At 45.4% G+C, this 15,945-nt stretch overlaps 1 protein-coding gene across 3 annotated transcripts in view; it reads right to left on the bottom strand.

Moving 5' to 3' along the window:
* KDM4B (lysine demethylase 4B) overlaps positions 1-15,945 on the bottom strand; it is a 324,593-nt gene that overhangs the window by 172,790 nt on the left and 135,858 nt on the right. The window lies entirely within an intron of this gene.

Genomic DNA, 15,945 nt, shown 5'->3' with positions numbered 1-15,945 from the left:
CCAGTTGCCTTATATTAACATGCTCCGATGTAACCCCTTGGCTAAACCGGGCCTGGGCGCGGCCAGCCCGTGACTCATCTGGTCTGCAGGCTGGGAGTTTAGACATTGTACTCCCCCTCCCCAACTGAAAAGAACTCTGTTCCAACTGCCAGTTGCCTTACATTAACACACTCTAATGCTAAGGAGTTGCATATTCTACATACATTTTCAAGCTTTAAGTGTCAATGTACCAAGCCTGATGAGAACTGCTCATTAATTTTCAAGCTTTAACGGTCAATTTATCAAGCCCGATCACATAGTTTTGTAGCGAAATGGGTATCCAGCTACTAGTTCACATATAAACCAATTATCTCTGCACACAGACAAACTGGCAAGACTCAGGCTGGTATTCAAGGAGGAGTGCTTTATGTATCTTTCATATTGTCAACATATCTTAGCAGAATACAGGATGTCCGAGTTCAAAGGGACCCTAAAAGTCTTCTAGTCCATTCATTCTCCTGTCTAAGCAGGAGACCCTATACCAGTTCAAACAAATGATTGTTCAGTTTCCTAAAAGCATCCAGTGTTGGATCACCCAAAACTTCTGAAGGCAAGCTGTTCCACTGATTAACTGTTCTCATTGTCAGGAAATTTCTCCATAATTCTAGGTTAGATCTCTCCTGGACACGTTTCCAACAAACCTGGCTAACTGGATTATGAAAATCACTGAGCCACCACAATGTGGGGCTACCCTTGAAGACCACTCGGAAGCTTCAACTGGTGCAGGAGGACACAACGCAGGCAGTAAATGATGCCAGTTATGTGGGGCATGTAACATCTCTACTCTGTGAGGTGCACGGGTGGCCAAGGTGTTGGTTGTCACCTTTAAAGCCCTTCCTGGCTTGAGACTGGATTACGTGAAGGAAGGACTGTCTCTCCCAGATGGCTTTGATCTCTTTGATCAAGTGCACTTGTAATCTCCTCATCACCACCCCTTAAGAAAAGGTGCAGGGATGACAGCAACGGCTTTGATTCTGAAGTAGGTTTGAGCAGTTGTAGTTTCTACAGCAAACAAGCTAAGCTCTCTCAAGAGACCATTCTGAAATGGCACAGAGAAGGTGTCCTTGATTTACGAATATTCATTTAGTGACCATTCAAAGTAACAAAGGCACTGAAAAAAAGTGACTTACGACCGTTTTACAGACTTACATGCATTACAGCATCCCCATAGTCAGGTTATGGAAGTTCAGACTGTGGGCAAACAACTCATGTTTGTTGTGACTGTTAAGAAGAGCCCTGCTGAATAGGGCCAAAGCCCATCGAGTCCAGCATTCTGTATCCCACAGTGGCCCACCAATTGTCCATGGGGATCTTGAGCAGAAAGAGAAGGCAAAACCCTCCCTTTCCCTTGACCCCCAACAAAGGGTACTCAAGGGAACCCTGCCTGCCTCAACCAACATAGTTGGTTTCAATAACCACTTGGCACCCATGAATCTGTCTAATCCTGCCTTAAAGCTATCCAGGCTGACAGCTGTCACAACTTATTCTGGAAGGGAATTCCATAAACCAATGACCCTCTGGGTGAAGAAATATTTCCCTTTATTCGTCCTCGCTTTCTTATCTATGAGCTTTAGGGAGGGGCCCCTCATCCTAGTATTCTGTGATAGAGAAAATAATTTTTCTCTATCCACCTTTTCTATCCCATGCATGATTTTATACACTTTGATCAAGTCTGGCACTGGACCAGATTACCTCAGGGACTGCCTTCTGCGGCACGAATCCCAGCGACCAGTTAGGTCCCACAGAGTGGGTCTTCTCCGGGTCCCGTCAACTAAACAATGCCACTTGGCGGGACCCAGGGGAAGAGACTTCTCTGTGGCGGCCCCGGCCCTCTGGAACCAACTCCCCCCCAGAGATTAGAATTGCCCCCACCCGCCTTGCCTTTCGTAAGCTACTTCAAACCCACCTCTGCCGCCAGGCATGGGAGAATTAAGATTCCTTTTCCCCCTAGGCCTTTACCATTGTATGCATGGTATGTTTGTATGTATGTTTGGTTTTTTATATTAAGGGTTTTTTTAATTCGCTTTTAGTATTGGATTATTATTGTACACTGTTTACGATTGCTGTTAGCCGCCCCGAGTTTTCGGAGAGGGGCGGCATATAAATCCAATAAATAAATAAATAAATAAAATAAGTCAACCTGTAAACACCGTCTTTCCAGGCTGTTGCCATGTCCTTGGTCAAGTGATCCCTATTTGTGACCTTCTGACAAGTAGAGTCAATGGGGAAGCCCAATTCACCTAACCAGTGTGTGACTAACTTAACGACTGCAGGGGTTCCCTTCACATCTGTGACCAGAAAGATCACAAACGGGACCCAAACTCACTCCACTGTCTTGCTTAGCAAATAGAAACTTTGGGCTTAACTGTGGTTGTGACTACTGGTCCCCCAACAACTTCAATGTAAAAATGCAAGCCCCATTTTAAACTGTTAGCCAAAAAAAGCTTGCAGAGAGCTCAACCACTAAGTAGCAAATTCAGTTCCCACAAGAGAGAAGCAATTTCCTGACGGTGGGAACAATTAACCAGTGGAACATTGGAAGCTTCTAAAAAGAGACCGGACAGCCATTCTGCTGTATGAGACCCAGCGACCGATTAGGTCCCACAAAGTCGGCCTTCTCCAGGGCCCGTCAACTAGACAATGTCGCCTGGCAGGGCCAAGGGGAAGAGCCTTCTCTGTGGGGGCCCCGGCCCTCTGGAATCAGCTCCCCTGGAAATTCGCACTGCCCCTACCCTCCTCGCCTTTCGCAAGAGTCTTAAGACTCACTTATGCCACCAGGCTTGAGGCGATTAGATCTCAGCCCCCTGGCCAACAAATGTTTGTATGGCTGTTGTTTGAATGGGTATGACTGATTTCTAACACACCTGGGGATCTTAAATTGGAACTTTGAGGAATGCTTTGCCTCAGACTCTGATTTAATTTTTGCATGCTATTTGGAACCCCGACAGAGAGAAGCAACCTGGAATTCAGTAGAAATTTACTGACAGTTAGAACAATTAACCAGTGGAACGACCTGTTACTAGAAGTTGTGGGTGCTCGAACACTGGAAGTTTTAAAGAAGGGAAACTGGAAACTGCAGTTTAATGTTTCCAAATGTAAAATAATGCACTTGGGGAAAAGGAATCCTCAATCTGAGTATTGCATTGGCAGTTCTGTGTTAGCAAAAACTTCAGAAGAGAAGGATTTAGGGGTAGTGATCTCTGACAGTCTCAAAATGGGTGAGCAGTGTGGTCGGGCGGTAGGAAAAGCAAGTAGGATGCTTGGCTGCATAGCTAGAGATATAACAAGCAGGAAGAGGGAGATTGTGATCCCCTTATATAGAGCACTGGTGAGACCACATTTGGAATAATACTGTGTTCAGTTCTGGAGACCTCACCTACAAAAAGATATTGACAAAATTGAACGGGTCCAAAGACGGGCTACAAGAATGGTGGAAGGTCTTAAGCATAAAACGTATCAGGAAAGACTTCATGAACTCAATCTGTATAGTCTGGAGGACAGAAGGAAAAGGGGGAACATGATCGAAACATTTAAATATGTCAAAGGGTTAAATAAGGTCCGGGAGGGAAGTGTTTTTAATAGGAAAGTGAACACAAGAACAAGGGGACACAATTTGAAGTTAGTTGGGAGAAAGATCAAAAGCAACATGAGAAAATATGATTTTACTGAAAGAGTAGTAGATGCTTGGAACAAACTTCCAGCAGACGTGGTTGGTAGATCCACAGTAACTGAATTTAAACATGCCTGGGATAAACATATATCCATTGTAAGATAAAATACAGGAAATAGTATAAGGGCAGACTAGATGGACCAGGAGGTCTTTTTCTGCCGTCAGTCATCTAGGTTTCTATGAGACTGGTATAGGGTTTCCTGCTTGAGCAGGGGGTTGGGCTAGAAGACCTCCAAGGTCCCTTCCAATTCTGTTATTCTGTTTTAATCCACCCAACACCCAAGCCACATAAATCTCTTTTGGATTCACTGATATACGAAGCCAAGGATTGACTAAGGTATACACTGAAGGAAGCTAAGGGAGGGGAGCAGACAGGAGACTATCAACCCAATGTAAAAGAGAAAGGGCAGGTTTCTGAAAGCTTTGATTCCCTGCTTCCTTATCACGGCTAGCCCAAAAGAATGGATGTATCTCTGCTGCTAGTGCTTTGAGTAAAATCCCTGGCATGCTGCTAACAAGCTCTACACAGAACTGAGCTGCAGCAAATTCAAAAATTTATCTGTGGAAACAGACGATCAAAAAGTATAGAAGCATTACAGCTCCTATCTCGTAAAAAGTCCAGTACGTCAACACACTCTTCTTTTAGATTTCTTTATACATTCCTCTCTTTCTCCCAAACATTTCCCCTCTCTTCATTTGGATTTACACACGGGAGGGGTCTAAATCCGAAATACCAAAGAGGAAATCAAGACTGAGACAAATATCCCCGGAATGAGATGACAGACAAAGGATGTCAAGAACCAAAGCCTCATTTACGAGGACACTAAATTCACACATCATTTGAGAGCGGAAACCCATTTTTCTCATCACTGTAAATGTCACTGGATCGGAAATATATGGGGAAATGGGATTCTCATTTATTATGAGACCACGCATGCCAGGTTTAAAATATTTAGGTTTGCAGATATTTTAGTGAATAAACAAATTTCTCATTAAGTTCTGTAAATTGAGGTGGAGGCATACAAAGTTAAAATAACATCGAAAGGAATGGATGGAAGGAAGGAAGGAAGGAAGGAAGGAAGGAAGGAAGGAAGGAAGGAAGGAAGGAAGGAAGGAAGGAAGGATTTTCAAAATTCCCTTGCAAAAGTGAGGATACCTTTGAGCTAATACAGTGGTACCTCATCATACGAACTTAATTGGTTCCAGGAGGAGGTTCGTAAGGTGAAAAGTTCGTAAGACGAAACAATGTTTCCCATAGGAATCAAGGTAAAAGCAAATAATGCGTGCAAATCCTTCAGGAAAATCCCAAACTTTAGAAGGGAGGCGAACAGAGGGCAGGGAGGAGCAGCTAAAGGGGGCGGGTGGAAGAAGCAAGGCTAGGCTAAAGGGTGAGTGGGAAGGAAGAAAGGCAAGGGGGGCGCCCCTCCCTTTTCTGTCTTCAAAAGACACCCTTTCAGTGCCTGTGCAAGCACGCTGTTCTCCTACTTTTTTAAATGCAAACTCTTTCCCCCTCCAAGCCGCCCCTCCCTTTTCTTTCTTCAAAAAAGGGGAAAAAAGAAACCCCTTCATCCCAGCAGCAGCGGCTTGGGTTCGTAAGGTGAAAATAGTTCAGAAGAAGAGGCAAAAAAATCTTAAACACTGGGTTCGTATATCAAAAAGTTTGTTAGAAGAGGCGTTCGTAAGATGAGGTACCACTGTATTTGTTCAATTTGCCTGCATGCAAGAAAGTCCTCAACTCATCTGGACTCACTTGACAACTGAGGTTACTAACTTAACAACTGCAGTAATTCACCTAACAACTGTGGCAAGAAAGTCTGTAAAATGGGTCAAAACCTACTTAACAACTGCCTTGCTTAGCCACAGGAATTTTGGGTTCAATTGTGGTTCATACCTACACACATACACAATCTTATGATGGATAAATATATAAGAAACATTACATATGACATTAAACATGTGTGTTCTGTGTGCTTCGATACCGACAATGGTGTTCGTTGCGTGACAACCTGAATTATTTTATAGCAACACAACATAGAAACATAGAAGTCTGATGGCAGAAAAAGACCTCATGGTCCATCTAGTCTGCCCTTATACTATTTTCTGTATTTTATCTTAGGATGGATATATGTTTATCCCAGGCATGTTTAAATTCAGTTTCTGTGGATTTATCTACCACGTCTGCTGGAAGTTTGTTCCAAGGATCTACTACTCTTTTGGTAAAATAATATTTTCTCATGTTGCTTTTGATCCTTCCCCCAACTAACTTCAGATTGTGTCCCCTTGTTCTTGTGTTCACTTTCCTATTAAAAACACTTCCCTCCTGGACCTTGTTTAACCCTTTAACACATTTAAATGTTTTGATCATGTCCCCCCTTTCCCTTCTGTCCTCCAGACTATACAGATTGAGTTCACAAGACTTTAATGATGAAAGAAGGCCAAGTGGAAAACCACCTCGGAATCACACCAATGGTTATCTTTATCTCAAGTCCCAGAACGGATCCGTTCTAAAGTCACTCCTGTCAACATCGTCCCACCGATAAATAAATGAGAAAAAAGTTCCAGCTGATGGGAAAGACCAGCATTAACTAAAGCAAACGCCTGCTGCCCCCCGCAAGGAAACTGACTTCTGCAAAAGCTTCGCAAGCCAAATGGAGAAATCGATAGGCGATTACAGAAATACACATTTTTAATTATTAAAAAAGCTGGGACTATTGATCTGGGTTCTTTGGAGAAGTAAATACTCTTCAACAGATTTATAAAATGCCCAGGTATTTGTCCTGCCAGGAATTTCTCCAAAAGGATTTTCCAGATGACATTTTGCGAGGAAAGATAAAAAGCGGGGCAACCTTACTCTTCTTCGGTGGGAAGGGGACCCTAAAATTGGTTCCTGCTTCAATTTAGCTTCCGAGGGGTCAAAGCTCCTGTGTATGTTTCTATAAACAACACAAGAAGACTCCACAATCTTCCTATGGTTCACAAAATGGGGCAGCCTATGTGGTTCTGTGCATGTCAAGATTTGCACATCTCTTGTGGGAACTGCACTGGCTGACAATTTGCTTCCAGGTTCAGCTCAAGGGTGAGGGTTGTCACTTCTTGTTGTGGTTAGCTCTGGCCCAGCTCCTGCCCCAAGGACTGTGGATGTGGGGGAGACATCCACATGCTGCAGGCCTGTTTTGCCCCCCCCCCCGGTGGAATCTGCTGATGAAGGCTCCTCTGACCAAGAAGACATGAGTGACAGGGAGGAGGAGAGTGGGGCAGACAGCTCAGAAGGAGATCAATTATCTAGCTCCTCCTTGGATTCAGAACAAGAGTTAATGATACAGCCACGCATGCAGAGAGCGATGCATAGGCAGAAACAACTGAGAGAATATTATCAAAGAAAATGAGGCCACCTGTGGTTGGGTGGGGCTGTGGTCATTAGTGAGGCTGCTATAGATAGCAGCCTGTGGGTTTGGCCATTGTGGAGGATTATCTGATCGTTGTGTTTCGTGACTGCTTTACTGACTTTGACCTTGGGTGTGCTGATTTTCTCCGCTTAGAAACTAAACCAGAGCAAAGTGTGTTTCACTTTGTGAAAGAAGAAGGACTGTGAATTGCCTCACAGCTGCAAGCTAAGTATCACAGAACTGATAAGGGACTTGTACAAATTATCAATTTGTTTGGAGACGAGTGCTCTTTGCTATACCAAAAGAGGGCTTAGTTTAAGTGAATTTTCATTATAAAGAACATTGTTTTGAATTTTCAAACGTGTGTGTGTGTCTGAAATTTGTACCTGTGAATTTTTGGGAGGAGTCTACCAGAGAGCCCGACAGAATACTTCTAAAGCCCTACGTGGCTTGACGGGGGGAGGGGTCAGGTGATTTGAAGGACCCTCTTTTCACAGTTACATCTATCTGACCCACTAGAGTGGGGAGGCAAGAGTGGTTATGGGTCCCGTGTCCTAAGGAGGTCTACCTGGTAGGACCAAAAGAAAAGGCATTGTCCGTGTTGGCTCCCTCCCCGTGGAACATCATCCCTATGGAGATAAGATTGGAAATAAGGTGTTATGGGTAAGGAGGTCTATCTGGAAGTACCAAGAAGGAAGGAAGGGACTCCTCTGGGGTGGCTCTCTCTCTGCAGGGAACAACACCCCTGAAAAAGATGAGTGACCCCATCTTGATATGGTTGAAGATATAGTTTTGCCAATGAGCCTGGGGACCCAAGGGCAGTGGTGGTGAATCTTTCCTGGTTCGTGTGCCAAAAGGGTGTGGGTGCGTGTGCTAGCAGGCACCCATGTGCCCACAGCCATTCCCTCATTCCCCTTCGCTGTCCCTGCACATGCGCACAATCTCCCCCATCTCTGTGCATGCGCAGAGGCCTCACTGAAGCCTGGGATGGGGAAAAAACAGCTAAACAGGCAAACCGGAAGTTCAAAAAGAAAAGGACTTCGGGTTTGCCCATTGCACTGTTTTTCTACACTACATAGCTTTTAGGGAAGTTTCCTATAGCCTCCGAGTGCGAAAACCAGCCCAACAGGAAACCGTAAGTCTGTTTTTCCAAACTTCTGGTTTGCCCGTTGGGCAGGTTTTTTTGCTTCCTGAAGCCTCTGGAAAGTGAAACGGCCTTCCCCAAGGCTAAAAATCCAATGCATGCGCACTGGAGTTGACATAGGGTGGGTGCCCCTCCTATATAGGTCCACCTGCCACCTGTGGCATGGGTGCATAGGCTCGCCATCATGATACACAGGCCATCAAGTGGTTGACTACAACTGTTCTTTCAATGACTGTTCCAAATTACAACGACACTGGGGGGGGAAAGACTTCTGCCATTTTTCACCCCACCGTTGCAGCCTCCTCAAAGTCACCTGATCCAAATTTGGGCACGTGGCCAGTGGTTCATATTTACAATGGTTGCAATGCCCTGGGGGATCATTTGATCACCATGACCGAGCTGGACAGTCATATACATTTTCTTAGTAAATAATACCGTTCCCCCCCCACCCCCCACCCCACCCCACCCCAATAAGACCTCTCCTGATACTAAGCCCAATTGGGCTTTTGAGTGCATGGCAATAAGGCCAAGCACTTATTTCAGGGTTCAAAAAAATATATAAAAGAGGGTCTTATTTTCCGGGAAACGGGATAAACTAACACCTGATTTTCCCTCCACCCAAAAGAGTAGAGTTTTAGCTACTTTCTTTAGTGTTTGGGCCTGTGCCTGGGCCAGCCATTGCTCCCACAGATGGGAGAGATGCGGCACAAAGTGAGTGCGAAAGTCTGGCTCACAGGGATTTGGCATGCAGTCCCTCAGATAGTCTTTCGTCCTTGGATTCCTCTGCCGAACAATTCATAGACATGCGTAGCAGAAGAGCGATGCAAAGGAGGGATCAATTGAAGGATTATTACAAGTCATTATAGGAGCACCTGGGCTGGGTGTGGTTCTTATACTGAGGGCTGGATGTGGTTCCCTTAAAGAGGGATAAAGGGATAAAAGGGAACAAAGGCCAAGGCAAACTGTGGCTGTTTATCTGTGTTATTTTGTGGTTCCTGCTCTGAAGTTTCTGTTCCGTGCCTTTGGAGTTTTCAACCCAGCTTTTTCAGACACGTGGGAGGTGAACCCTCTGGGACTTGCTGTTTGCTCCAAAGATTCAAAAGGACTCCTGAAACATCTTTGCTCATTCCAGGTTGTCTTTGTTTGCTTTTTCCTGTGCTTTTGTATGCAGCTGAAGTAAGCCTTGCACTATCATTGTTTCCTGACACTAAGGACTGTTTTGAGTAACCCTTTTTTGTCTGGTTAATACAAGTTTGCTGATTAGCAGAGCACGCCTGTGTTTGATTTCTTTTCCTTGGACTGTTACGCATTGCCTGAGCCCAGTCAGGCAGAACACCTTCTTAAGCTTGCTTCTCCACATTTAATGTTCAAGTGAATTCTATGACAGAGTCCAAAAAGGGACCTTTTTTAAAACCTGATTTTCCTCACGTTCTACCCAATGTTGCAGCTGACCAAAATTGACTTACTGTAGCAAATCCAGTGGGGGGGGGGGGAACAGCCCTATGGAAAAGCCCATAAGGGAAGAAATTCAGCCTTCTTCCGTGGCGTGTGGCAAGTCAAAGGAATCTTATTTTCATATTCTCCCCTGCTGTGAAGGGTCCTCCTCCTTTCAAGACTGCTTAATGCCATTTACTCAGAGGACACAAAAAACATCCTCTCTTTTTTTCTTTTCTGTATTTTAAGGAGAGTGGAAGGACAGGCTGAAAGGAGGCAAGTGAGACAAAGGGGGGATTAGGCATCGGAGAAAAGCATTCAGAAATGCTTAGAGCATCGGGGGACTAAAAGTGTTTTTTCCTCCTCTCCTCTCCCTGACAGCTTTAATATGGAGACAGAATGATTTCTGGCTGTTCTGGGTGTTTTTTTTTTAAACAGCCATTGGGTGCCCTTCATCTTCCACTCTACTTTTAAATAAGGCAGCTGCTGAAAGCCCTGCATTAGCCGTTGATTTGCTATCAGGTCAATGTAAGGTTTTTATATTAAACTATATGGCTCTAGAATGACGTGAGAAAAATAACATCAATCTATCAAGGCGCCGTGATCATGACCCTTCCTTATTTTTTGGGAGCCTTCCCTCTGGAGTGCTCCCCCCATCCCGAAAGGAAATAAATGTTACAAAAAAAGGAATATTTGGTATTTTTTAGGACTGGGTAACTTATCATTTTTATAAATAATTCAAAGTATGTCAAACTATTCACTAAGGCTGCATTACTATTACTATTAGTCTTCTCATCGTTCCTATCACTTCTCTCCTCCCACTTAGGACTGCAGGACTGAACTTGTTACTTGTATCATTACAATTTATATTAATATTGTTTCCTAATTGCTTATTTGTACCCTGTGACAATCATTAAGTGTTATATCTCATGATTCTTGACAAATGTACCTTTTCTCTTATGTACACTGAGAGCATAAACACCAAAGACAAATTCCTTGTGTGTCCAACCACACTTGACCAATAAACAATTCTATTCTATTCTATTTATTCCATTCCATTCTATTCTTTTATTCTATTCTAATTTCATTTCATTTCATTTTATTGGATTTGTATGCCGCCCCTTTCCGTAGACTCGGGGCGGCTAACAACAGTGGTAAAAACAACATGCGACAATCCAATACTAAAGTAGCTAAAAACCCTTATTTTAAAACCAAACATACATACAAACGTACCATACATAAATTGCAGAAGCCTAGGGGGAAAGAATATCTTAATTCCCCCATGCCTGACGAGAGGTGGGTTTTAAGAAGCTTACAAAAGGCAAGAAGGGTGGGGGCTATTCTAATCTCTGGGGGGAGTTGGTTCCAGAGGGCCGGGGCCGCCACAGAGAAGGCTCTTCCCCTGGGTCCCTCCAAACGGCATTGTTTAGTTGATGGGACCCGGAGAAGTCCCACTCTGTGGGACCTAATTGGTCACTGGGATTTGTGCGGCAGAAGGCAGTCCCGGAGATAACCTGATAATTGTATTCTATTGTATCCTATTGTACTGTATTCTATTCTATGTATCAAAACATACATAATAGCCTTTCCTCCTATTTTCTCCACAACGCTGTGAGATGAGTTAGGCTAAAGGATGGGGAACGTCACCCAACTGGCTTTCATGTCTAAAGCAGGACTAGAACTCACCGTCTCCTGGTGATTGGCCCAAAGTCACCCAGCTGGCTTTGATGCCTAACACAGGACTAGAGGTCACAATCTCCAGGCTTCTAGGCTAGCCCCTTCAACGCTAGACCAAAGTGACTGTCTTATTACCTTATTATGAGCCCCCGTGGCCCAGTGGTTAGAGTGCAATACTGCAGGCTATTTCTGCCGCCTGCCGGCTGCCTGCAATTTGGCAGTTTGAATCCCACCAGGCTCAAGGTTGATTCAGCCGTTCATCCTTCCGAGGGGGGTAAAATGAGGACCCAGATTGTTGGGAGCGACATGCTGACCCTGTAAAGCACTGTGAAGCGGTATATAAGTGCTATTATGGGACTTCCTTCCACCTTACTGAAAGTATCGTGTCTGTATAATTTTATTTACTGTGGATGGTCCCTCTTACATTTACACCTTTGTTAAAACAGGACAACCATTTTCAGTTGTTAAAATCTCATTGGTGCTTGCTATGTCAATCGGCTGTATTTTATTACTTTGTTGATTTAAACGCTGTTTTGAAATGCTATTTTGTAAACCCCTCTGAAGAGGCGTTTGCCCCAAAAGCAGCCTATTTGAAAAGAACAAGCAAACAGCCCAATCTGGAACTTGATTTCTCTGGCAGCTGCTGGTGCATAATATACAGTACAGAGCGTTCAACCAGAAAAAAGGGACATCGAATGGGGGTGCTCTCGACACCCAAACAGGATTTATTTTTTAAATGAAATCTTCCTCATGACAGCATTACAGTTTGTCCTTGACTTACAGTCATGACTGAGCCTGGAATTATAACTGTAAAGTCATGTTGGTGATTAAAAAGCTCATCATGTGACTGATCCTATTTTGTGACATTTCTGTGAAGATCATTAAGTGAATAAGGTAATTTAAGTAAATGCCACAGGTGTTAATTGCGAATCCATTGTTTGCAATGAGTGTTGTTGGTTTTTTTGTCAAAAAAGGAAATAAATGCCAGTTTCCAGCAAAAAAACATTATAAACATCGTATTAGAGTATTGTAAACATTATAAATTGCAGTCATGTGACTGCAGGACCTGTGAATGGCTGTAAATTTTGGCCTGTTGCTGAGCACCCACATTTTGTGACCGGAGTGGGGGGGGATTCAAAGGTGGGTAGAAAGATACCTTGGCACCATCTTATCCAATAGCTTTTCCCCCTCCTTCTAGGGCAGCAGATACAAAGACTGGAGCCCTTGATTGGGTGGAAATCTTAATCACAAGAAGGAAGTGAACACTGTTACATCACACCCAAAGATGAGACAGATTCCGAATGACTGGACAATGAAATCCACCCAATGGATAACAAACAAGCTCACGTTGCTCGCCTCCCCCGCCCAAATATCTGAACCACAATGTAAATTGTTGCAAACCTCAGCATTGGTGCAAAAGCCCTTCAAAGGCCCCTCACCCAGATGAAAAGTTAACCAAGGAGCAACACAAATCAAGCCCTACCAAACGTGTCAACCAAAAGATTTAGAAACCTGGAAGAAAAAACAGGAATCACTATATAACCATCACAATGTAGGACAAACAGACAGAAGAGGGCATCCCTGAATAATAATAATAATAATAATAATAATAATAATAATAATAATAATAATAATAATAATAATAATAATAAACTGCCCAAGGAGCTGCTGATACAATTCTACAGAGGAATAATTGAGTCTATCATCTGCACCTCTATCACTGTCTGGTTTGGTGCTGCAACCCAACAGGACCGACACAGACTTCAGAGGAGAATAGGCGTTGATTGCTTACCTGAACGCCTCTTCTCGTACGGTGAGCGGGTACAGCAGTCACATGGGTTGCTCATGTCCAATCCGGTGGAACTGAGCCTAGTATTAAAAAAGCTTGCCGGATCCGCCCCTTCCCCAGAATTCGCGAATCCATAGACTAGGCTCAGTTGTGAAGCTCTGTAGTGTTCAACTCTCATTGTTAGAGGAAGAAAGGTATAGAAAGGTAAAGAAGACACATACAAGGGCGGGAAGTGACTGCTGTACCCGCTCACCGTACGAGAAGAGGCGTTCAGGTAAGCAATCAACGCCTATTCTCCGTACTGAAGGAGCGGGTCCAGCAGTCACATGGGACATACCCAATAGATGGTCCCTAGGGTGGGATTAGCTTGCTATCGTGAGAGATAACGGATTGGAGTACCCTTCTGCCGAAGGCAGCGTCCGCTGAAGCATAAGAATCAATTTTGTAGTGCCTGATGAAGGAATTTGGCGAGGCCCAAGTGGCTGCTTTGCAGACCTCCTCCAACGGGGCTTGAGTCGCCCAAGCGGCCGAGGTGGCTGCGCTCCTGGTGGAATGCGCAGTGATGTTCCTTGGAACTGAGAGGGAGGCCGACTCATAGGCCTTAGATATAGTCCCTCTGATCCAACGGCCTATTACTGTTGAAGACACTTTGGCCCCCATGACTCTGGGATGATAGGCTACAAAAAGTGCTTCTGACCTCCGAAAGGGTCCTGTGCGTTGGATATATATTCTCAGCGCTCTGGTGAGATCCAGGGTGTGCCATCTAATTGCCAAGGGATGGTCTCGTTGGAGGCAGAAGGAAGGTAGGACAATATCCTGAGATCTGTGGAACATGGAACTGACCTTGGGTAAGAAGGTGGGGTCCAGTCGCAAGACTACCTTGTCCTGATGGAATTGGCAAAGGTCCTGCCTGATTGAGAGGGCAGCCAGCTCCGAAATGCGTCGGGCAGAGGTAATAGCCACCAGGAAAGCTACCTTAAAGGATAGGTACCTGAGGGACGCCGATTTTAGGGGTTCGTATGGTGCCTGCGTGAGGGAATGGAGAACCCGTGGCAAATCCCAGGATGGATACCTGTGGACCTTGGAAGGTCTGAGGTTGGCTATGCCCTTGAGGAATTCCTGAACTTCAGGGAGGGATCGGAGAGGCTGTCTGCGGGGACCTCCTAGGACAGATGAAATGGCTGCCAGATGACGCCGGAGGGTGCTGGTGGAAAGTCCTTTATGGAAGCCTTGCATAAGGAAGGAAATGATTCTGTGAATGGGGATGCACAGAGGGGAGAGACCTTCCTGTAGACACCACTGGTGAAACTTGGACCACGTGTGGTCGTAGATTCGATTGGTCGAGCCCCTTCTGGCCTTTAAAATGACCTCCACTGAATCGGGGTCATGCCCACGCAGTTCTAAATCTCTCCTGATAACAGCCAAGCGGTGAGGTGGAACCACTCCGGGTCTGGATGGAAAGAGGCCCCCTGCCGCAGCATATCCCCCGAAACGGGGAGTCGCCAAGGGTCCTGGACGGACAGCTGTTGGAGATCCGCGAACCAGGGCCGGCGGGGCCAATGAGGGGCGATTAAGATTACTCGGGCCCTCTCGGTGAGGACCTTGTGAATCACGTCCGGGAGGATTGGAATTGGAGGAAATGCGTAGAGTAGGCCTGGAGGCCATGGACTCCGGAGGGCATTGATTGCTTCCGCTCCCGGGGATGGAAATCTGGAATAGAAGCGAGGGAGTTGGGCGTTCGCATTGGTCGCGAAGAGATCCAGAATTGGTAGGCCGAATCTGAGGGTGATTTGATGGAACAGGTCTTGATGGAGGTTCCACTCTCCTGGGTCTATCGTTGCTCGGGATAGCCAATCCGCCTGGACGTTGAGACTCCCCGAGATGTGATCGGCTAGGAGCGACTGGAGATGTTTTTCCGCCCAAAGGCCCAACTTGAGGGCCTCCCTCATGAGAGCCTTAGATCTCGTGCCCCCCTGCCTGCAGATATGGCTTTTTGTGGCAATGTTGTCGGTGAGAATGAGAACGTGCCGGTTGGGAATGCGAGGAGAGAAATGCTTCAGAGCCAGGGAAACGGCTCTTAACTCTAGCCAATTGATTGGCCTGGAAGCTTCCTCCGGGGACCACGTGCCCTGGGCTATCATCCCCTGGGCGTGTGCGCCCCATCCCGATAGACTGGCATCTGTGGTGATGACAAATTGATCCGGGCACCTGAACGGGGATCCTTTGTCCATGGCCGGAGACTTCCACCACTTGAAGGATCTGCGAACACTCAGTGGGATGACAATGCGTCGATTTGAGTTGCTGTGCCCCGATCTCTGAAAAGGCAACAGAAGCCACTGGAGTTCCCTAGCATGAAGGCGAGCCCAGGGAATGATGCCTATGCATGACACCATCTTCCCCAAAAGGGAAGATAGAGTAACTATGGATACTGAAGGATTAGATAAAATGTTAGAAATTAACTCCACTATACTGAGTTTTCTCTCGGGAGAGAGAAAAACCTGGGAAGATTTTGAATCAATAATGGATCCCAGGTGAGGAATGGAAGTGGAAGGTTGGAGGTGGCTTTTTTCAAAGTTGATGGAAAACCCATGGTCCTGAAGGACTGACATGGTGACAGAAAGGTCTGATTTCACTCTCTCTAGGGAGTTCCCATGAATTAAAATATCATCAAGATAACATAAAATGTGGATGGGAGACTCCCGGATATAGGCCGCCAGGGACCCCAAGAGCTTTGTAAAGACCCGAGGGGCCGAGGAAAGGCCAAATGGCATCGCCCTATACTGGAAATGCCTGCCTTGAAAGGAAA

The sequence above is a fragment of the Erythrolamprus reginae genome, chromosome 1, assembly GCF_031021105.1.
Source record: "Erythrolamprus reginae isolate rEryReg1 chromosome 1, rEryReg1.hap1, whole genome shotgun sequence".
Lineage (NCBI taxonomy): Eukaryota > Metazoa > Chordata > Lepidosauria > Squamata > Dipsadidae > Erythrolamprus > Erythrolamprus reginae.
Note: the sequence above shows the minus strand (reverse complement) of the source record. Positions and strands in the feature narration are given on the sequence as shown.